Source organism: Saccopteryx leptura, chromosome 6 (genome assembly GCF_036850995.1).
Source record: "Saccopteryx leptura isolate mSacLep1 chromosome 6, mSacLep1_pri_phased_curated, whole genome shotgun sequence".
Lineage (NCBI taxonomy): Eukaryota > Metazoa > Chordata > Mammalia > Chiroptera > Emballonuridae > Saccopteryx > Saccopteryx leptura.
The window spans coordinates 53,318,676-53,342,706 of NC_089508.1; the positions used below are offsets into that span (position 1 = coordinate 53,318,676).

The following is a 24,031-nucleotide window of genomic DNA, read 5'->3' on the forward strand; positions in this document are numbered from 1 at the left end:
CCCCTTCAGTATTTGTTTCAGTGTTCGTTGGTTGACTGAATACTACAATGGAAGTTATGGAGACAGAAAAATAGAACTATAAACCTGGTTAGTAAAAGAGATCAGTACCTATTTCATGCATTTTAGGAAAATTGACTTGAAACCAGAGGAATTCTTAGGATCTTATTTCTTCCTTCATTTGTCCATGGAATAATATCTAACATTTATCGAGTACTTTCAGGCACTATGCAAGCACTTTATGTGTATTACAGAATTTAACCCTCTGAGCAACCCTGTAGCGGTAATCAACCTTTATTATGCTCATTTTTCAGAGGCACCTTGCCAAAAGCCACTTATGGTGGAGCCATAGCCAGGTTTAAATAGGCCCTATTCCATTAATTCAATGTAATCTACACCCCTTCAGTCAACAATAGGTGTTTTATCTACATACTTTTCAGAGAACCCCACTGAATCCCCTATTCTACCCGACCTTCAGTAGCTTGGGACCGAAACCTGTTAGGTCGTTGCTAGCCCCTTAGGGGGTTTCCTGGGGAATCTGAGCGCCCTCAGGGGAGGAGCGGCTACCCTGACAGACGCGCGGAGCTCAGACTAGGCACTGCCATGCACTGGCAGAGAAGGGAGAAAACAGGTCAGTTAGCCCAAGACGAATCCCTGACCCTCCAAGTGGTGAAAGGAGAACAGAAGGTGTGTCTCGCCCACGCCTGCTTCAGGCTGGGGAATCTCCCGACCAGAGGGGAAACCACAGCGCGTTCCCCCAACAACACCGCGCGTCAGCGGCTAAGCCCCGCCTACTTTCTCACGCAATCAGTCTCGGTAGCTACAACCCCGCCCCCTATGGCTAGATGTGGCTCGCGATTGGCCCTTGGGGGCCGCGATCACTGCCCCAGCCCCCTTCCGTCACTGCCAAGATGGCGCTGGTCGCAACCGCGGCGTTAGCGGTGGCTGGAGTCAGAGAAGGAGGCGGAGGCAGCAGCGGCCGCAAGGGGCGGGGGCGTCCCGTCTGACTGAGACGGCAGGCCTGGACGGGCGGGGGTGCCGCGCAGGGCGGAGCGCTGGGTTGGGGATGAGCTAAGCAGGCTCAGATCGCCGCGGCATTCAGCACCTCGTGTCCCGTCGCCTCTCGTAAAGGCGACCGGGCACCGCTCTCCCAGCTCAACCCGTTGCTCGCGCCAGAGCCAGTGGTGAGGTGAGTGCGGGGGCGGCTACGCGGACAGCGGTGGCATGTGGAGCTGTCACGGCCCGGAGCGGTGACAGCCGTGGGTGCGGGAACCGGGCCAGCTGGGCTCAGAGAAGTGGCGCGGGTGGCCGCGACCTCCGCCCGGGGGCTTCTCGGAGCCCGCCCGTCCTCCGTGGGTTCGGTCCGCTCTGGGATGGCGCGGCGGTGCTCCGAGGAGCGCTGAGCCTCTGCATTGGACGCGTGGGGGTTAGCGTGTTTTCATTCGGGTTTTCTATTCGGGGCTGGCCTGGGGCTCCGGTTGTTGGGAGGTGGGGTTGGGAACCGGGGCGGTGAGAGGGGAGGTCCTGGAGCTGGGATTTTTGACAAGCCCGTTACGTAAGGCGGAGGTGGCTTCTTGGAATCCCACCTGCTCGGTATTTTGAACCTGCGGCTGCGGGAGCCAGGCGGGGCCCCAGAGGCCCGATTTCCCTCCCGGGGGTCTGCTTAGTTCACCCCGGCCAGCGTGAGCAGGGTCAGCGTCCAAGTTGGCCAGTTTCCACCCCCCCCCAGTCTTTTTTGGGGGGTGTGTATGAAACGATTCCTGGTCGCCACCGTTCCCTTTGAAGTTTATCGCATTCTACGGGGAGGAGAAAAAAGGAAAAAAGCTTGTGACCTAAAACTGGGTCGCAGCGGACAGCTTTTCGTTATCGTGTTTTTAATGACAGATGTGCTGGACATTTTTTGTTATTGTCTCAGTGTGCTTTTAATGCAAACGTATGGTTACGCCTGGAGCTCTAGTGAAGGGTTTTTGTTTTACTGGACAGTTATTTCTTGTTTGCAACAGCAGGACAGGCATCAGTCAACAGGCATGTATTTATTTAGGGAGAAAACGCGTGTCAGCCTTCTAGAGACGCGTGAGGGCAGAAATTGTATTACTCCGTGAATATGTTATTCTTGAAAATATATTATACATTGATGAAAATCGTAGCCCAAATATATAAAAAAAAAAAGCGATTTTACAAGATCATAAGGTGTTGTTTGGTGTTTATAGTCTTTCTCTTTCCTGAGGTAGAAGGAGGCGAGGTACCTGTAAACAGCGTAGCCCAGGTTACACTAATCTATTGTAGTACATTTGAGATTACTGTAAAAAGTAGTCTCTGGGAGACCTCAGATTAGGTAGTAAGTAAGGACTTTTGGGCAGATTATTCGGTGTATGTTAAGAGTAGCTAGTTCGGGGATTCAGTTTTTGAAATGTAAGTATACAGAATTTCTGAGCTACTATATTTGAACTTGTAATAAAACAAAAGATTGTATTCGGCTTCTTTTATAAGAACTTCATTTGTTTTGGCCAGAATTACACATTTTGGGTAACTTTTACATTATTTTCACAATTTCCTTTTGAACTGCAGCTCTCAGTGGGAGTTCAGAATAGCAAATGTCATCACCATCATCATTATATATACTATATGTTACATAGTTTTCTTTTTTTGAATGATTAAACATAGACTTACCTTATTGTGGAATTTTATAAGAATGTGCTTGTTAGGGAAGTTAATAGGGTATAAATATAAGTAAATTTTGGCCTGAGTTTTGACTTTATGTACACAAATTTAGACTTTGAAAATTGGTGAAGCAATATAAATTTTCTATTTGTGCAAAAGAGCCAGGAAGCTGATGCTGATTTGTTCTGAACTTTTCCACATGAATTACCACTGGCTTAAATAGTTATTGATTCTAAGCTTCTGTAGCTAGTGGCCTATTTATGGCAACTTGAGTAATATTTGGAATAATTAGACTATAAGAAGGAAAAGATAGAGTATATGACATTTATTAATTTGATCAAACAATAATAAAAATCATGGCAGAATTGTAAACAAAAAATGATTTTTTTGTTAAGGGATACTAGTTACATTATCCTTTATTGTCTGCAAATATTTTCTAAGCAGTCTACTTATGATGAAAACCTGGACAGATAGAGATTTTTGATATATTACAGATCTGTGCTATTCCTATTTAAATTGATGGTTTATTATTCCAAGTGGAAAACTAGCAGGAAAATTGACTTGTTCTTCTTGTCCTCTCTGATGTCAAGAGGCTTTGGGGAACCTTCTTCTTTCCTACCAGATATGGAATAAGAGAATGACTGAAGAAAAGTTGACAAAAATCTCTCCCTTTCTTGTTTTTTTTTTTAATGTCGTAGATTATTGCTCAGTAGAATTTGTGGTTGGGAGAAGTCAAGCTCTCTATTACTGTATTATGATTGTTACCACTTTGAATCCTAAAACAGCAGTATAGAACTGTATATATACAAAAGGATTAACTTATAGTGTGTCACTGTAATAGGGAAAATTTTGTAACAGTCAAAATGCCATATAATAGGGGGGATGGTGAAATTAATGATAATTAATCCATGTGATGGATGCAGTTATTAAATCATATATTAAAAAATACTTATTTACATGAGAAAGTAGAATATGTTGCCTGACCAGTTGGCTCAGTGGTAGAGTGTCAGACTGGCATGTGGAAGTCCTGAGTTTGACTCCTGGCCAGGGCACACAGGAGAAGTGCCCATCTGCTTCTCCACCCTTCCCCTTCTCCTTTCTCTCTCTCTCTCTCTCTCTCTCTCTCTCTCTCTCTTACCCTCCCTCAGCCAAGGCTCCATTGGAGCAAAGTTGGCCCAGGCACTGAGGATGGCTCCATGGCCTCTGCCTCAGGTGCTAGAATGGCTCCGGTTGCCACGGAGCAACGCCCCAGATGTGCAGAGCATCGCCCCCTAGTGGGCATGCTGGGTGGATCCTGGTCCGGCGCATGAGGGAGCCTGTCTCTCCGCCTCCCCACTTATCACTTCAGGAAAAATACAAAAAAAAAAAAAAAATAAGAAGAAAGAAAAAAGTACAATATGTTGAGAGAAAAATCAGAATATAAGGAAATATAGCCTGACCTGTCGTGGTGCAGTGGATAAAGCATTGACCTAGAATTCTAAGATCACCAGTTTGAAACTTGGGGCTTGCCCAGTCAAGACACATACCTGAAGCAACTGGTTCTCGTTCCTCTCCCCTCCTTTCTTTATCTTTCCTTTCTCTAAAATCAATAAGTAAAAAATTTAAAAAGTATTAAAAAGAAATATATACTATGTTGTTATTTATAACATATCACATATATGGCCAAATGAATGGCAAGAAATACATAAAATATCAAAAGATGTTATCTCTGGATGATAGGCTTATAAGTATCTTATTTTAGTATTTATACTTTTCTGTGTTCTGTTTTTTGAATAATATTATTCTAATAACCACAAAAAATGACATTAAAATATTTTCAGGAGTCAGGAGAAGTATTCTGAAAATCCCACATAACCACTGCTCCAACAGAGAAATGATCTTATGATTCATATTAGCAAAAATAACTCAAAATATGGTGCTATGCAATCCACAGTACTGGGAACAGCTAATAATTTAGCTGAAGGTATTCTTTTCATTAACAATACCAAGCTGGTAATAGTTTTTTAAAACTTATTTATTATTTTGAAAGAGAGAGAGAGAGAGAGAGAGACATCAGTTTCTTGTTCCACTTATTTATGCATTCATTGGTTGATTCTTGTATGTTCCCTGACTGGGGATTAAACTGCTATCCTTGGTGTATGGGGAGGATGCTCTAACCAGCTGGGCTACTCAGCCAGGCCTGGTAATAGTTTTAAGTATGTGGTTGCTAGTCTTAACGCACATTATTATATTCCAACCTCTTTTCTGTTTGGGTCTTAACACCTAAACTGTTCTGTGTTGACAGTGCCACCTATTGATGGACTGCTTAACTCAAGTCATTTTCTCATTGCCTCATCAGTCAGTAGCAGCAGTTTTTGAATGTTTGAGGTGTCAGATACAGTTGACTCTTTCTCTCTCTCTTTCTTTTTTTTTTTTACAGTTGGCTCTTGAACAATGCAGGTATTAGGGGTGCTGATCCCCCAGAAATCTGTATGTATCCCAAAACTTAACTACTTATACCCAACTACTGACAGGAAGCCTTACCAATACTATTAAATAGTCCATTAACACATATTCTGTATGTTATATATATATAAGATACTGTATTCTTATAATAATGTAAGAAAACATTAAGAAAATCATAATCAGAGAAAATAGATTTACAGTATGTATTTTAAAAAATCTGTGTGTAATGCAACATAAGTGAATGACAAGATAATCTGGACATGTTTTCTTTGAATATATGTACCCTGATTTATTGATGTCACTCCATTAACATTAATAAAAATTTATTTTAAAAAATCTATGTGTAAATGGACCTGTACTGTTCACACCTGTGTTGTTCAAGGGTGAGACATGATTTCTGTTCTCAAATTGTTGAGAACACTTTCTTTTTGGGCTATGAGGCCATTTATGTCCTCTGCTTTTTCCTGTTTCACTGCTCATGGCCTTGCATTGTATATCCTCTTTTAACTTTCTTTATGGTAAATACGTTCTGAGTTCCAGACAACCAACTTATAGGTACATTTTTAGAACATTACTTGATTGTATGTTGGGGAATCTCATATTCACAAAGGCTGCATATATGTTCATTCATGGATGTTATTGTTATTTGTAAAGCGTGTGACAATTTCTTAGTACCTTCTTGCTTTCTCTTTTTAAAAAACAAACAAGTAGAACAGAGAAGAGACAAACTATCTAGAAAAACTATGTAGAAAGAGATCAAGGGAGTTTTCCTGCTAATGCTGTTTTCAATGAGAATAGTGAGCCATCAAAGTGTGTAGTAAGAGATACTGTTTCTGATATACTTTTAGTATCTATTTAGATCCATGTAAAATACATTTTCCATATATGTTAGTGTATATACATACTGAAACTCACAGTTTAACTGTTTCCATTTCCAAGTAAAAGCTAAGATTAGAAGTATCTTAAATTTCTTTTTAATTTATGTATCACAGAAATGTACACTTGAAACCTGTATAATCTTAATAGCCAATGCCACCCCAATAAGTCTAATAAAAATTTTTTTTATTTTTGTTGTAATATTGTTTTATAGGTAAAGCCCTTTTATTTTGGAAAAATTTTTTAAAATACAGAAAATTATAAAAAATAGTAAATATTATATATACATATCCACCATACAGAATGTTAACATTTGTCATTTTTATGTCACATACATGTTTAATATAAAAGAAGTATATATAATATATTTATCACACTGAATTATAGAAGAGCTGTGTATAACTTTATACTGTACTTGAACACTGCTGATCAAGTTAAAGTCCCTTTTGTTGTCCCCAATTTCATCCTCTCTCTGTCCCTTATTTCTTTCCCAGAAGCAATTGGTATGATAAATTTTATTTACCTTTTTATAAATTATATATATAAACAGTACATGGCATTTCTTTGGCTGCTTTTGAAGAGTGTGGACTTTGGAGCCATGGTTTGAATCTTTATTCTTTTGCTTAATAGTTTTATAACCTTAGGCAAGCTTTAAAATATTTTCATGCCTCCTTGTCCTCATCTATCAAATATGGATCATAGAAGTCTCTACATCATAAGGTTGTTGTAAAAGTAAATGAGCTAATTTACAGAAGGTGTTTAAAACTGTGCCTGGAACTTTAAAAAAATGTGTTGGTGGCCTGACCTGTGGTGGCGCAGTGGATAAAGCGTCGACCTGGAAATGCTGAGGTCGCCAGTTCGAAACCCTGGGCTTGCCTGGTCAAGGCACATATGGGAGTTGATGCTTCCAGCTCCTCTCCCCTGTCTCTCTCTCCTCTCTGTCTCTCTCTCTCTCCTTTCTAAAATGAATAAATAAAAATTAAAAAAAAATTTTAAAAAATGTGTTGGTAAATTTAAACAGCTATCAATGTGATTATATCAGACTATAACATATTTTGAAACTTTCTTTTTAAATTTTACCGCTCCTCCCCTCATCCTTTTTAGTCCAATAGGTCTAGTTCATTTATTTTGACTGGCAGGTAATGTTCCATTCAATAAATATACTGTAATATATTATTTCTTCTATTGATGAGCATTTAGATTGTTTTCATTTCTTATCTGTTATAAGTAGTATCTTAATGAACATCCTTGTATCTCCTCAAGCAACATGCCAGAGTTTCTCCAGGTTATATACTTATTGTCAAATAACTGTATCTTAGAAGCAGGTTTCCTTCCCTTTTCAAGATATTGATAGAATATTGACCAAAAAAAAAAGTTCTGTTTCTTCATATCCTTACTAGCAGTTAGTGTTGCCAGACTGACTTTTTTCCAATCTGGTTGGTGTAAAATAACATTTTATATCTATTTTATCTCCCTTAATTTTCTCTTACCTATGAGCATTTTTGTTATCTCTTCAGTGATTTGCCTCTACCTTTCCTTTATATATTTTTATTGGACTGTCTTTTTCTTTCTGATTTGTGAGAAGACCATATGCCCCACACTCTGAAAGGCCAAAACTCAAGATTTCGGGGTTTACTTTAGAGTAAGGAAAGGTTTATTGAATTCAAGTGTTTTGGGGTTTTTTTTGCTTTTTTTATCTTTTTTTTTTTTTAGTTTTTATTTTATTTTGTTTGTTTGATATTTTTTGAATTCAGGTTTTTGTTGGGTTTTTTTTTTAATGTCAAGGGAAGGGGGAAATGGGAGGGGCAAGAGGTGATTGACTACCACAGACATCTGGGCACTGGCAAGCGTCCAAGGAAATTGTGCTTAGTCTGTTGATCCTAGTTGATGTGAGTTTGGGCATGAGGTTCCTGCGAATCTTTGATAAAACAAACACACTCCCTTACCTCCTGGGAAGAAGTGCTTTATGGTAAGGGCCTGTTTTTATGAAACTCAAGTTGCAAGCAGAATTCTTCTAATGATTAGCATGTCTATATGCAAGAAGCTGGTAACCAGATGGCCATGGGGACAAAGTAGGTTTGAATATGATGGAGTCAGAGAGGCCAAGTATTTCACTGTGTCACAAGGGTCTTTTTTTTTTTTTAATGTAGTCAAGATAGTTACAAATGTTAGGAAAGTTTGTTTCTATTTGTTTTGTGAAGTTTCCTAATCTCTTGAACAATGACCATTATGGACCCAAGTTATTGTGAATTTTACAGTATGGCATATTGTTATTAGTGGGCTTTCCAATGTACGTCTTGAAAATATATATTTACATTCCTCTCCTGAAACTATGAGGAAATGTTTCAGTAATATACTGTAAGTATATTTTACCTAAAACTATATTTAAACTTTGTAGACTTAAAAAAACAGGTAGAATTTTTTTTTTTTTTTTTTTGTATTTTTGTATTTTTCTGAAGCTGGAAACAGGGAGGCAGTCAGACAGACTCCCGCATGCGCCCGACCGGGATCCACCCGGCATGCCCACGAGGGGGCAATGCTCCGCCCATCTGGGACACCGCTCTATTGCAACCAGAGCCATTCTAGTGCCTGAGGCAAAGGCCATAGAGCCATCCTCAGCACCAGGGCCAACTTTGCTCCAATGGAGCCTCACTGCGGGAGGGGAAGAGAGAGATAGAGAGGAAGGGGAGGGGGAGGGGTGGAGGAGCAGATGGGCAATTCTCCTGTGTGTCCTGGCCGGGAATCGAACCCGGGACTCCTGCACGCCAGGCCGACGCTCTACCACTGAACCAACCACCAGGGCCCAGGTAGAATTTTTATTAATGTAACTAGTACCACAGTTTTGCTTTAGTTCTAAATTTGAGTGGCCTCCTGCTAGAGGAGATTTTTCTGCTTCTAAAGTGTTTACAAACTAAGGAATAAAAATTACACATATGAAATACATACTTACATGTGCAATATTATAAACTGTTCATCAGTATTGAGATTGTTTTTGCACAGTACTAACTGTATTTCTCTTTTGGTCCAACCCACTATACATAAAGGACTAAAATCAGTCTGGTTAAGGCAATAACTATTATTATTATTATAAACTTAATTTTAGAATAGTTTTACAGTTACAGAAAAGTGCAGCAAGTTACCATATACCCTGCATCCACTTTCCCCTATTGTTAATATCTGACACTTCTGTCTGCATTGTCACAACAAAGAAACCAGCTTTGGAAGACTGCTATTCACTGAAGTCTAAATTCTATTTGGATTTCATTAGTTTTTGCCTAATGTCTTTTTTGGGTTCCAGGATCCCATCCAGAACACCACAGTACATTTAGTTTTCATGTTTCCTCTGGTTCCTCTGGGCTGTGGCAGCTTCTTAGATTCTCCTTGTTTTGATGACTGACAGTTTCGAGGAGTATATGTCAGATATTTTGTAGAATGTCCCTCAATTTGGGTTTATCTGATATTCTTTCAGTTAGATTGAGGATATTGGTTTAGGGAAGGATGACCACAGTGGTAAAATGCCATCAAGGGTACATACTATTAGTGTGATTTATCGCTGACATTTTTAACCTCGACCATCTAGTTGAGGTAGTGTTTTGCCAGGTTACTTGACTGTGACGTTTTCCCATACTCTGCTTTTTGGGAACAAGTCACTAAGTGCAGACCCGCCTACTTAGTGGGTGGGGAGTCAAATGTTAACTACTTGAGTGGGAAATATTTACACTTATTTCTGTAAGGGAGATTTTTCTCTTATGCCCATTTATTCAGTCATTTATTTCTATCAGTATGGACTCGTGGATATTCATTTTATAACTTGGTTCTAATCCTATACTACTTTATTAATTTTGTTGTCCAAATGTTCCACATCTTTCATATTGGCTCCTGAAACCATCAGGATATATACCCCATCGTTTTGCTTTTTGAGTTTACTCTTTGGCACTGCAGGGTGCTCTGGGCTCATCTTGTCCACTCCTTACCTCAGCCTACATCTCCAAGGATCCCTGGTTACTATCATTAGAGAATGATACTAGAAGGCAAGATCTGGGCACTGGGGGTGCTCATTGCAGTGGGGTATCATTGCTTCCAGGCCCTCTCAGGGTACAGATCTAGGAAATATATTCTAACCCACATATTCAAACATAACTATCCTTCTGTCTACCATCTGTATCTATATGAAGTTAAACATGAGTTTATACTGATTTCTTTGATTCTACTTCACTACCACATGGTTTCTTTTAGCTTTATCCCCCTTCTCCAAAAGTGAGAAATCTTCTCTCAGCAGATTGTCTGGGATTGAAATCTGGCTTTGTTAGTATATCTTCATAAGATTGTTGTGAGGCTTAAATTTGTTAATGCAAGTAAAGCACTTAGAACAGTGGCTGACACTCAGTAAATATTCAATAAATAACCTATTATAGCTGTTATTGCCCTTAGAATGTTTTAATTTGTGTGTGTGTCTCCCCTTCTCACTAGCCCAGAATTAACAAGTGAATGAACAAATCATCTAACCTTGCATTTTCAAAAGTATATTCTTAGCTTTTGAGACTGTCATGGCAAGTTGACCATTAACCTTTGTCTGTAATAGCTCCAACATTTGGTGTTCTGTCACAAATTTGAAATGAAGATTAGCATTTCTTAATTAGTTATTTAAATTTCAGTGCAATTTTTTTATTACTAGCACTGCTTAAACTCTAGGAATGCCCTTTATTCTTAACCTTCACATAGCCTGTACTATATAGCTTTTAACTAGCCTTTTCTATTTTGGACTGAGGTGTGAGGGTGATAGCTCTGTAAAGTTTGTACATTTTATTAATTTGGGTGATAAACTGAAGCATGTTGTAGAGAAAGATTGACCTAGGAGGCAAAATTGGGAAATTGAAAACTTACTAACTACTTCTGGGCCAAAACTGCACGTACTCCTTCATTTTGGTTTAAAATAAATTCTCAGAAGAGGGGTTGGAGGGGGTGGGTAAAGAAGGTTAGGGTATTAAGAAGTACAAATTTGTCGTTACAAAATAGTCACAGGTATGTAAAGTATAGCACGGGGAATGTTCTTGGGCCAGTATAAGTCATTAAAATTTATGCCTTTGCATTCTTTCATTATTATAAACAAGTGAAACTTGTTTACTTAAAATGTTTTTTATGGCAGTCACTGTTTAATTTATTGTAAACCTTTTCTTTTACCCTAAATTTAATGTCAGCCCCTTTCTTTTTTTTGAATGCCAGAATCTGATAGAAGTACATTCTGTTTTCTTTTGTTTGTTTCTATCTCTGAACTTGCTGTTACATTTCTAGATTTTCCCAGTCTTCCTAAATTTTGATTATGTGAAGCAAACTATTCAGTGTTTCTTACAATTGTAAGTTTGCCTTATTTTGAACAAAGTGACTGGACAAGTCTTCATTCTTGTTCACCATCCATTTGAAAACTTACTAAAGAAACTTTTTTATAGTTTGGGTTGAAAAAAGAAACTTCTCACACACTATCAAAATAAAATAGAAAACGTAATAATACATCAGTCTTGTTTTAGAAGCTAATGCCATGTAATGACTTCTACTGGGAAATGCTTCCTTATTTTATAGGTCACTGTCTTCTACCACTGAGCATTTTAGTTGAGGATGCTGAAGTGGCAAGGATTTAAGAGGAAGGTATATATGGATGGGAAAAACCGTGTAATGTTATTGAGGTTTGTTTGATAGGACTGGCTATTATTACTGGGGGGGGGGGGGGGGGGGACCTATCCACAGCCCCTTTTGGTCAAAATTGTAGTAAGTAGTATTATTTTTCTTTAAAAAATAATTTGTTCTAATAAGCTCTAAGTCATTCCCTATCCCTTAATCTCTCATTTGTTTCTGAACTTTGAAATAGAATTTTATTCATACTGACTCACAACTGTGTTGGAGTTGGATTTATAGGATGTTGTTTGAACCTGTTATGGGTGGTGATTATTTTTCATTTTCTTATGCTGTGGAATGCCTGCAGATACCAATGTAATAACCATTTTTTTTTAACAAGGCTTTTTTTCCCTCCTTTGATTAACTGACATTTTGATATTCCAACATGACCTTTTCTTTTTGGAGGTTTTTAAAATCAAATTTCTTTGGTTTGTTTAGTACTAAAACCATATTCAAGCTAACTGAAAAAGGGGGGAATTAATCTTAATAGCAAGGATACTGGGGATTTCACAGTACCCAAAGACAGAAGTACAGCCAGCCTCCACGAGGCGGGGGGAGCCAGGACGGGGACTCATCAGTAACACTGGCCGCTATTTTCTCACCACCCTGGAGCGGCATGGTCTCTCTGCTTCTCCCTATTTGCCACTTCATTTTTTTCCCTCTCTGCATGTTGTCTTTTACCACTGTGCATGGCTAAACAAGCCTTCTAACTCTTAAATTTATATATTCATTTATAGTTCTGTGATCCCATTTAAACCCCGGGGAGATTTAGATGTCTAGCCCCGCCAGCTATGGCTAATGGAGGGAGCTAAGGTCTCCCGGAATGTTTCAGCACCATTTTTTTATGTTAGGGAGTGGGCGCAGGGCATATGATTCTCAGAAGGAGAGGCATGTAGCCAAATAAATATCCTAAAAGGTGGTGATTACAAAGGAATATTAAAAAATATAAAATAAAATTAAGGTTTTTTGAAATAATAAAGAAACCATCCTTTGGGTTTTACATCATAGTAAAGAACTTAAATTATTTCATCCCAAATCCATAGGTGATTATCATGAAAGCTGTAAAAACATCTCCCCTTTTCAAATAAAAAGGAATGGAACTGATTTTTTTAGCTCCAGCATACAGAATTTGAAGTTTGAGTCATGTGATTTTTATGAACACAAATAACTTTATGGTAATGTCATTATTAACATGTCATGTCCCTCTCTATTTAAGAAGCATTTACTGACTGCTTGCATTTACTTTGCTAAAGATTGTGCTAAAACAGATATTTACAGAAATAGAAATGCAACATTGCCTACTCTCAAGGAATCTCTAATCTCGTTTTGAAGAGTAGATAAATATTCACAGAAATGAGTCCAGTATTAGTGTGATAATTGTAATATAAATATGTATATGATACTCATTTTATTGATTGATTTTAGAGAGAAAAGGAGAGAGAAACCGATTTATTGTTTCACTTGTTTATGTATTCATTGGTTGTTCTTTTGTTTGTTTTTTAGAGGGAAAGAGACAGGAAGGGAGAATGAGGAAGGAGAGAGATAAGAAACATCAACTCATAGTTGCTTCGCTTTAGTTGTTCATTGATTGCTTCTCATATGTGCCTTAATGTGGGAGCTCAAGCTGAGCTAGTGACCCCTTGCTCAAGCCAACGACCTTGGGCTCAAAGAGTGACCTTTGGGCTTATGCCCATGACCTTGGGATCATGTCAGTGATCCTGCACTTAAGCCAGTGACCCCATGCTCAAGCTGGCAAGCCTGTGCTCAAACTGATGAGCCCACACTCAAGCCAGCGACCTTGGGGTTTTGAACCAGGGACCTTAGCGTCCCAGATCAGCTCTCTATCCACTGCAGCACCATTGGTCAAACATTGGTTGATTTTGTATGTGTCTTGACCAGGGATCAAACCTGCAACCTTGACATATCAGGATGACATTCTAACCAACTGAGATACCTGGCCAGGCCTGTATAGGATGTTCTTGAAGCATAAGACAAGAGAATGACAGTCTGTCCTAGGGAAAGAGGTTAAAGAAGGCTTCAAAGAACCGGTCTCAAATATTATGTACACATGGCCATTTGAACAGGGGCATTCTCACAGAAAAAAAACTGAATTTGCAAAGGTGATGTGGAGTTTGATATGACTGAATTGAGTTTTTACACTATTCAAGTTAATGAAACTGAAATGAAAACTTATTTTTTCATATCTATCCTTCACATGACAGTGAACACTACTTTTTTCAAAGGAGGATTGTAGATTTTAGATTACTCAAATAATTTTGTTCTATAACTTTAATGTCACTTTTTGAATATGAGATGTCACTGATCATTTGCTTTCAGTCTCCTTTATCAAAAAAATTTTTTTCACCCTGACCAGTTGGCTCAGTGGTAGAGCGTCGGCCCGGCATACAGAAGTCCTGGGTTTGATTTCCAATCAGAGCACACAGGGGAAGTGACCATATGCTTCTCTAGCCCCCCCCCCCCTTTTTCTTCCTCTCCCTCAGCCATGGCTCTACTGGTTCAAGCAAAGTTGGCCCTGGGCACTGAGGATGGCTCTGTGGCCTCACCTTAGGCACTAAAATACTTCGATTGCCAAGCAACAGAGCTAATGGTCCCAGATGGGCAGAGCATTGCCCCCTAGTAGGCTTGCCAGGTGGATCCCGATCAGGGCACATGAGAGAGTCTCTGCCTCCCCACCTCTCACTTAAGAATAAAAAAAAAAAAAATTATTTTTTCTAAGACAGGAAGGGAGGAAGAGAGAAGCATCAACTTGTTGTTCCACTTAGGTATGTCATTGATTGCTTCTCATATGTGCCCTGACTGGGGCTCTAACCAGAGACCTCGGGGGACAAGCCAGCACCTTCGGTGTCCAGTTCTCACTGGGGCTCAAGTTGGCAACCTTAGGTTGATCTGGTGCCCCTGGTCGATCTGGTGGCCCCAGGATCAAACCCAGGACCTCAGTGCTCTGGGACAGTGCTCTATCCGCTGTACCATTGGCCAGGGCTCTATCAAATTTTTCAAATAGTGGTTGGTTGGTTGATTGTTAGTTTACTTTTATGGCGATTTTTCCTGTTCAAGCATAGACCTTCATAAGTGGATGACTGAAGATGCTAGAGCTTATAAAACTTATGAAGATCCAAGTTTTTGTAAAAGTAAACAATGAAAACAATACATAGTGTGAGCCTAATATAATTTTAACAGATAAATCTCTAAAAATAATCGAATCATACTGAAATTTTACAATTTTAGAGGGAAGAATACACACACACGTAATTTTGTAAAATATTATTTTACATTAGTTTTTTTTCTCTCCTGTAGAGTGGTACTTGCCTTTTAGCAAAACTAATCAGTATAAGCAGTTAGCAGAATGCTTTGTGCTTCACTACTCTGATCAGTTGATTAACACCTTTACTTCTCCTTTCAATTCCTTTATCTACTCATTCATGATTCCTACACCACCCCCATCACAAATAACCAACCAACCAAATGAAAAAACTGCCCGAAACCCAGAGCTCCGTAATTGACTGTTCTGAGAAGTGACTGAGGTAGGTGAGGAGAGAGAAGGGGGAGGCAGTTGTGGCCAGCTTTATGGTGTAACAGTGATTGTGGTAGGTGGGTATGTTTCAAACATGAGATTTGTTTTCATATAGTAAACTCAAAAATACCACCATTGTCACCAAGGTCACAAATTTTGACTGTTTTAATCCCCTTCTACAAACCCATCAGTCTGCTTTTTGTCTCTTTTGTCCTTCAAATATGCTTTTGATATACTCTGTAGGAAGGAGGCAATGAACATAGAAAAGGATAGGCCTTTTACTTGTTGCTCCTTTTATAATATTTAGAATGCCCTTTGTCTCTCCTCTGTTTTTCTCCTCATATTTCAAGATTTAAATGGTATCTTTTTCTTTTCTGACTCCTCAGACCTAAACTGTGTGTCTTTCTTGTGCTTTCTATGACCACTCATATATAGACTCATCATTTATTATAACTGCTTGTTTACTTGTCTGCATCCTCCATTACACTTCTGTAAGGCAGGGCCAGATCTTATTTGTCATTGTTTTTCCAGTTCCAAGTACAGTGCCTGGCACATGGTAGGGTTATCATTTCAGGATGCTTGGATGCAAGCAACAGAAATCAACTCGGGTTAACTGAAGCAAAAGAACAGAAATTTATTGAAAAGGTATTAGCTAGCTTACAGATATGACTGGAAGACTGAAGAACCAGACTCTGAGAACAAATAGGAAACAAACCACCCAGCCATCCTCATTGCTAGACCATAGCCAAAGTTCTGCCACAGAAATATCCTTCTCCTGTTTAAAATACCAGCATTCCCCTGCAGGACACTGGACGCCATTGCTGGAACACTTCTGTGGGTGCTCTGTGTCACTGTCCTAAAGATGAATTTAAACTGTCTTTGCAACTTTAGCTCTAGATTCAAATCCTGTGTGAAAGCATCTGATTTACTAAACTAAGTGCCTGGTCCCTAAATAGGGAAGCAATGTCTGTTCTTGTTGGCTCCCGTGGTTGACTCTAAGGCCCAGTATCCTTCCAGAATATATATAATGATATATAATGGCAGATTCTCAAAATGTAGGCAGGGAGTTTGGATGTTAACTAAAACAACAAAACAAAATAAAAAACACCTGACACATGCTTTTCAAAATACATTCAATAGGTATTTATTAGATGAATGAATGAAAAAGTATAATTTCCTGCCTCTAACCCTTTATATTATCAAGCATTGAAGTGATTCTGGTGCCACTTCTGTAATCTAAAACAAAATCAGTTCCAAACCATAAAATATCGTAAGCAAAAGGTCAGCAAAATCAGCAAGGTTCTGACTTTTAAAATGATACCTCATTATTAAATTTTAAATAAAATTATGTGAATTATTTAAACTTTTTGCTGCCCCTTTTTTTGCAATACCCTACCAGTAGTCGGCAAACTCATTAGTCAACAGAGCCAAATATCAACAGTACAATTATTGACATTTCTTTTGAGAGCCAAATTTTTTAAACTTAAACTATATAGGTGGGTACATTCCTTATCGAGGTAGCGCCCGCACGTGGTATTTTGTGGAAGAGCCACACTCAAGGGGCCAAAGAGCCACATGTGGCTCGCAAGCTGCAGTTTGCCAACCAGGGTTAAGCACATGCTTATTTGCTTGTCTGATAATCTAATCTAACACTGGATAGAGCCAGAGAGACTTAATTTAAACAAAACAACAACAAACTAATTTTTTAGAGAGCTCAATCAGTGGAATGTTTTGCTTGCAGTTTAAAAAAAATTTTTCTAAATCATCTTACCCATCAAATATAAGGTCATATAACCACTTTGGAGCACTGACATTATGTACCAGATATATAGGACATTTACTCTATATCCTAGTTTATAGGATGAATACTGTGTATTCTAGCAATTTCATTTGTAGGTATACTTTTTTTTTGACAGAGAGAGAGAGGGACAGATAGGGGCAGACAGACAGGAAGGGAGAGAGATGAGAAGCATCAAAACTTCTTTGCAGCACCTTAGTTGTTCATTGATTGTTTTCTTATATGTGCCTTGACCAGGGGCTACAGCAGAGCAAGTGACCCCTTGCTCAGGCCAGCGACTTTGGGCTCAAGCCAGCGACCATGGGGTCATGTCTATGATCCCACACTCAAGCAAGCGACCCCGCACTCAAGCCGGTGACCTCGGGGCTTCAAACCTAGGTCCTCTGCGTCCCAGTCTGACACTCTGTCCACTGCACCACTGCCTGGTCAGGCAATATATTGATACTTTTTTAAATGTATGCATATGGCCTGACCAGTGGTGGTACAGTGGATAGACTGTCGATCCGGGATGCTGATGTCACCAGCTTGACACAAGCTCAGCCACTTGAGCATGGGATCATTAACATGAGCCCAAGGTTGCTGGCTTGCAGTCGTGGGTCACTGGATTGGCTTGAGCCCCTTTCCCTCCAAGGCATATATGAGAAACAATCAATGAACAAATAAAGTGACACAACTAGTTGATACTTCTCACCTCTTTTCTTTCCTGTCTATCTTTCTCTAAAAAAATTTAAAAATAAAAAATAAAATGTATTCATTTGTGCATCAAGATATGTACAATATAATAACTTATACATGACTTTGTAATTATTATACTACCCTAGCATTGGAAACAAACCGAATTCTATTAACAATAGAACAAATAAACAAAATTATGATATATTTTCAAAATGTAAAACTAGCATGAGTATAACTAAAGCTCAAAAACACTGTAGAGTGAAAAAGCTAGACCAAAAGAATAAGAATATATGAATCCTTCTGTGTTCCATTTATATAAAGTTCAGAAACAGACAAAACTAGTCTAGTGGTAAAAGTCAGGATAGTATTCTTCTTGGGAAGGTTGGAGGGGAATTGGGGGCTTCCTATTACCAGTAATGTTTTATAAATTGATGTGGGAGGTTTTTATAATGGGTGGTGTGTTCACTTTATGAAAATCCCTAGAGTTGTTCACTTTTCTCTAAGTATGTTGTACCTTAATTAAAAAGTAAAAAATCAAACTTGTGTATGGATTAGCTTGGTGAGTATGGCTTAGCAAAATTCCTAAAGTTGTATGTAAAATTTTATCCAAATATCTGTAGGTATATTTTAAGGAAGAGACAATCCATAGCACACATCAGATTCTCAAAGGGGTGCATGACCTAAAAACGATTAAGAACCCACATCACCTGAATATTCAGGAAAAGTATTGTTAAATATATTATTATTGAAAGCTTGTTTTTACAATGAGATGAATCCTTGCCTATATAATCAGACCCTCTATGTTTTGGATACCATCTCTTCACACTTTCTTAAGGCTTTTGCTTTTACAGTCATCCTTTTTTTTTCTCCTTTATCCCCATTTTCTCTTTCTGATGGATGATTGCTATTGCCAACTCCCTCCCCTTAACTTCATTCATTTTTTTTAAAGTCCTATATTGATACCATGTCTTCTACCATACATTTATCACTGCATTTCCCTCCCACTCTTCACATCAAAACTCCTACAAAGGGTTATGTGTCATCCTCCTTACCTTCCATTCTCTCCTCAGCTCGTTCCAGTTGGTCTTGCTTTCTTACTGATACTTTACTGAACTGGGTCTTCTTAAGGTTGCAATGATTTGAGTTTTGCTAAAACCAGTGGTTAACTATTTCTCTTTGGGGGGAGGAAGTTGGGTGAGAGCGTCTCTGGAATAGTGAATTGATTTAGTCATGTTTCTTTATTTCATGGCATATTTTCATCGTTGGCCTCTGCAGGGCCCTGCTTTAGTTCTATTTTACCCTCCTTATTCTCCATCTTCACTCCCTTTCCCCCACAGGTATCCACTTTAATATGTTTAGCATATCACCTTGAATACATCTTTGAAAACTATAGGTGGCTCTTTTGAATATATGTCTTTAATTTATATAAATGATATTTTGCTGTAGATTATTTTACTGCCTACTATTTTCATTCAAAATTAAATTAAAAAATGATGTTGCTGTTTACATCTATTTCATTGCTTCTGAATGCTTCATGGTATTTGCCATATTTAAAAATTATTTCTTTACTTATAGACACTTCAGTTGGTTTATTCATTCATTCAACAAATACTGACCACATACCATTTCCAGGCACTGCTCTAGACATTGGTTATATGGCAAAGACTAAATCAGAAAAAATCCTACCTTCACTGAACTTAACAATCTTGTTGAGAGAGATAATAAATAAAATGAATAAGTATAATATGTAGTATGTTAGTGAAAAGTAATAAGATAAGAAAATTAAAACAAAGAAAGAGAATACTGTCAGGTGTGGGAGGTTGTTGAAATTTTAAATTGAGGGTCATGGAAAACCTTACTGAGAAGGTGACTTTTTAGACAGAAGAGGACCTGAAGATGCAGCTGGCTCGGCTGGCATAGGGCAAGGCTATTCAGGCAGACAGAGCAGAAAGTATTCAAGACCCTGAGACTGGAACATGCCTGGTTTGTTCAAGAATCAGTAAGAAGGCTAGCATGTCACCTCCAAGAGTGCTTTCTATGAGTTTTCTTAGTATGCTAAACTTTGTCTCTTATTATTATATTAGGATTTATTCCTGCCTTCTTATGTTTTCTATTAACCTTTCTTCTTTTTCTTTTCCTATTTTCTAAAGAAAAATACAAATTTTGGTGCCAGTCTGAAACTTATGTATTCTATTTTTATTCTTCTGGTGCTTTACTTTGATTCATGTTTATTTTTGTCTACCAATTTTTTAAGCGTATTGATTATCTGCGTCTTCTGCCTGAACAAGACATGTTATCTTAATAGGCTCTCCCAGTCCTCTCTTCTTCCCTCCTCTCTGCCCCTACCATTAAGGTTCTTTAGACTTTTGATGTTCAGGATTATTATGAATTTTCTTTTTTATTCTTTCCCCCTTCCTTCGCTCCCCTGATTCCCATTGTTTATTGAGCAATAGTGAACCTTGAAGTTATTTACTCACTCTTTCCTGCCATATTTTATAGTGTCCCCTAGGTTTGTTTATTTTCTTACAACAGTGTTTTCTCTCACATTATGTTACTAAAATTTTGAGTTTTTAAAGTTATATAACTTAAGTGACCTTTAGACCAATAGTTTAATTTTTTTGTTTAGTTTTCATGGTAAACCATCTGGGTACTTATATTCCTAATATCTTTATTTGTGCATTAAATGATAGTAGGTCACATATATAATTTACTTTCAATATTTAAAAAATATTACTTTATTATCTTCTTACATCCAGTGTTAGTGATTAGAATTCTAGAGTTAGATTTTTTTTTTTTGAGGAGTAAACTATTTTTTATTTCTAGGAATTTTTAGAAATTTTACTTTGAGGTGTTTTTTGATATGCTTTAAGGTATCTAGTTATTTTTTTTCTTACCTCTTATATCAAACTGACAGATTTTTAATTCTTGAAAATTATTGATGATTATTTCTCAAGTATTTTCTCATCTTCATTTAATGTTTATTTTCTCACCTTCTGAAAGTTCTATTATTTAGATGTTGGCTCTAATTTTTCTAGCCCACATATTTGGGGAGGGTTCAGAGCTAATTCTTTTATTTTTTTCCTTTTAAATACACTTTATTTTTTAGAGCAGTTTTAGATTCACAGCAAAATTGAACAAAAAGTCCAGCGTTCCATACACTCCTGCCCCAACACAGACACAGCCTCCCTCACAATCAACATCCCCACCAGTGTAGTGCATTTGTTACAATCCATGAACCTGCACTGATACTTCATTATCACCTAAAGTACATAGTTTCTATTAGGGTTCACTCTGTGTTGTAGATTCAGTGGGTTTAAACAAATTTGTAATGACATGTATCCACCATAATAGTATTACACAGAATAGTTTCACTGCCCTAAACTTCCTTTGTGCTAGTTGTGTTTATCCCACGTCCCTAACTGCTGGCAATACTTGACCTTTTTACTATCTCCATAGTTTTGCCTTTTCCAGAATGTCCTATGGTCAGAAACATATACAGGATGGGGTAAAAGTAGGTTTACAGTTTGAGAATGCAAAATGCAGAGTTTATTCTTGTGTTATTATCTATTAATTGTTATATTATTTTCCATATGAACAACTAGAAACCTACTTTTGCCCCCACACTGTATTTTGGTAACAGTCCTATATGAGATAGGTGTTTTGCATATATTTTCTCTCAGTGTGTGGGCTGTCTTTCTCATTCTCTTATGCCTCCCTATTTTAAAACTTTCATTAAACATATTTTCAGTTTCTTTATGTCTTAACATCTTATCTGGTCATCCAGTCATTGATTTTATTTTCGGTGACATTTATTTTGTTATTTAACCTATCTGACTTAAAAATTTTAAATTATTATATTTTTAACACCCAATATATCTAGTTGTTTTTATGACTACTTCTTTTCCTAATGTTCTACTTTAGTTTTCTAAGGATGTTTGTTATGCTTATTTAAGAAACGTGTTCTGTGTGAACCATAAATACTGTTTGCTCTGGGATAGGTCATTCTGTTCTTGGACTTTTTTCCGACCCCTCCCTCGCACTCCTTCAGTGTTTATTCTTTCTTTCCTGGAGCCCTTATTCCCTTGAGAATATCAACTACTTCGATTAATAATATGTACAGGCAAACTCCCAGTTCAAATTTATGCCCCTCCTGCTGAATTTTTAGAGTGTAAGTATGTGTGGCAGAGAAGTGGGTTTAGGTCTAAAGATGGAGATTTATCATAGAAATAGTTCTGTTTTGGCTATTGGATATACAAATAGAGTTTTCATGTAGGCCTTTTGGATCTCAATAGAGAGTCATGTTTGGTGATATAAATTTGGAAGTGAGCAGTTAGTGGGATTAACACATTTTCTTGGGATTATGAGGAAAAGGAAGATCCTGCAAGTTGGTTTGATTTGATAAAAATAAGTTAAGGGAGTTTAAAGAATAGAAGTTATCCTTTGTCTAGGACGCTTGCTGGCCATCAGAAGGTTTAGAAAGAACAATGTATCATCTGGCTTCACTAAACTGATCTGGAGCTGATCCTTGTCAATTCTGGGTCATTGTTTCAGGCTTCGTGTGAATAATAGTCTACATAGTATAGTAGAAAGAGATCCAGGATAATGAATTTTTAGGCCCTGCTCTTCTACTGATGAACTGAGCTACTTTTGGGCAAGTCACATTTGCCTTTCTACCCTTGAATTTAGTCATCAACAAAATGATAAGATTGAACCAAAAGATATTTAAGTCCTTTTCTTCTCTAAAATTCTGTGAACCTTTAAAGAGCATACAGTTATAAATAATCTAAACCAACAGTTCGATTTTTTTAAAATAATTTTTTTCTTGATGATTTTACCAGAATAGAATAAATTGTTGTAAGAGTACAATTAGTTTTAAGTAATTGCTGGCTTACTTTTTAGAAAAATTGTTCTAATTCACAGTGCCATTAACAGTTTTTAAGTGTGCTTATTTGTCTTACCACACCACCAATCAGCATTAGGTTTAATGATTTTATTCATATTTTTTAATTTATTGAATAATATAGTACTTCACAGTTTGTTTAAAAAGATTATTTGCATGGCTAACAATTCTTCAAGCATGTTAATATTTGGTTTTCCTTGTGTGTAAACTGTTTGTAGTCTTTGATCATCTAGTTAAAGTTCTATAGATCAAAAAACGAATCATTATTAACTGAGAGAATAACAATTTTCAAAGTTGTTTTCAATTAATTTTCAAAGTCCTATTCAGGTGCTTGTTAACAAGTAAATTTGTTATTTGTTACAATTTGTAGGGAAATGTATAAAGGGATTTTTTAAAAAGCTTAAGGTATCTTTAAATAGATAAGAAATTTATTTATTTATTTATTTATTTATATTTTACTGAAGCTGGAAACAGGGAGAGACAGTCATACAGACTCCCGCATGTGCCCGAACGGGATCCACCCGGCACACTCTGCCCCTCCGGGGCGTCGCTCTGCCGCGACCAGAGCCACTCTAGCGCCTGGGGCAGAGGCCAAGGAGCCATCCCCAGCGCCTGGGCCATCTTTTGCTCCAATGGAGCCTTGGCTGCGGGAGGAGAAGAGAGAGACAGAGAGGAAGGAGGGGGGTGTGTGGAGAAGCAAATGGGCGCTTCTCCTATGTGCCCTGGTCGGGAATCGAATCCAGGTCCCCCGCACGCCAGGCCGACGCTTCACCGCTGAGCCAACCGGCCAGGTCAAATAACTCTTTGTCAACTTGGGATTTTTTTTTTTTTATTTATTCTTTTTTTTTTTTAGAGAGGAGAGGGAGAGACAGAGAGAGAGAAGGGGGGGGAGGAGCTGGAAGCATCAACTCCCATATGTGTCTTGACCAGGCAAGCCCAGGGTTTCGAACCGGCGACCTCAGCATTTCCAGGTCGACGCTTTATCCACTGCGCCACCACAGGTCAGGCTAAGATAAGAAATTTAAATGTTATGCTTTAATCAAATGACAGAACTATAAATCTTGTATCTATACTTTTGAGAAAGGTTATATTTTTATTCAGTGGATCTCATTTGTATTATATATTAGTATAGCTGAATTTTAGATTACTCAACTTATATAAGTGTATTTTTTTTAAGTGAGAGGAGGGGAGATTATGAGTCAGGCTCCCACATACACCACAGTCGGGATCCACCTGGCAGCCCTGTCTAGGGCCAGTGCTCAGATCAACTGAGCTATCGTCAGTGTTCAGGGCCAATGCTCAATTGAGCCATTGGCTGTGGGAGAGAAGGGGAGGGGAGGAAGAAGCTGATAGTTGCTTCTCCTGTGTGCCCTGACCGGGGATGGAACCCAGGATGTCCATACGCCGAGCCAATGCTCTATCCATTGAGCCAACCAGCTAAGCTGTAAATATATTTTTAATCACCCCAGTAAATACT

The 24,031-nt window shown here is 38.1% G+C and overlaps 1 protein-coding gene across 3 annotated transcripts in view; it reads left to right on the plus strand.

The window, feature by feature from the left end:
• Nucleotides 1-923: 923 nt before the first annotated feature.
• Nucleotides 924-24,031, plus strand: part of DENND4A (DENN domain containing 4A) — a 128,083-nt gene continuing 104,975 nt past the window's right edge. For all 3 annotated transcript variants that reach the window (XM_066343722.1, XM_066343723.1, XM_066343724.1), the window contains exon 1: nt 924-1,186. The gene's annotated coding sequence lies outside the window, so the exon portion shown is untranslated. The remainder of the gene's footprint in view (nt 1,187-24,031) is intronic.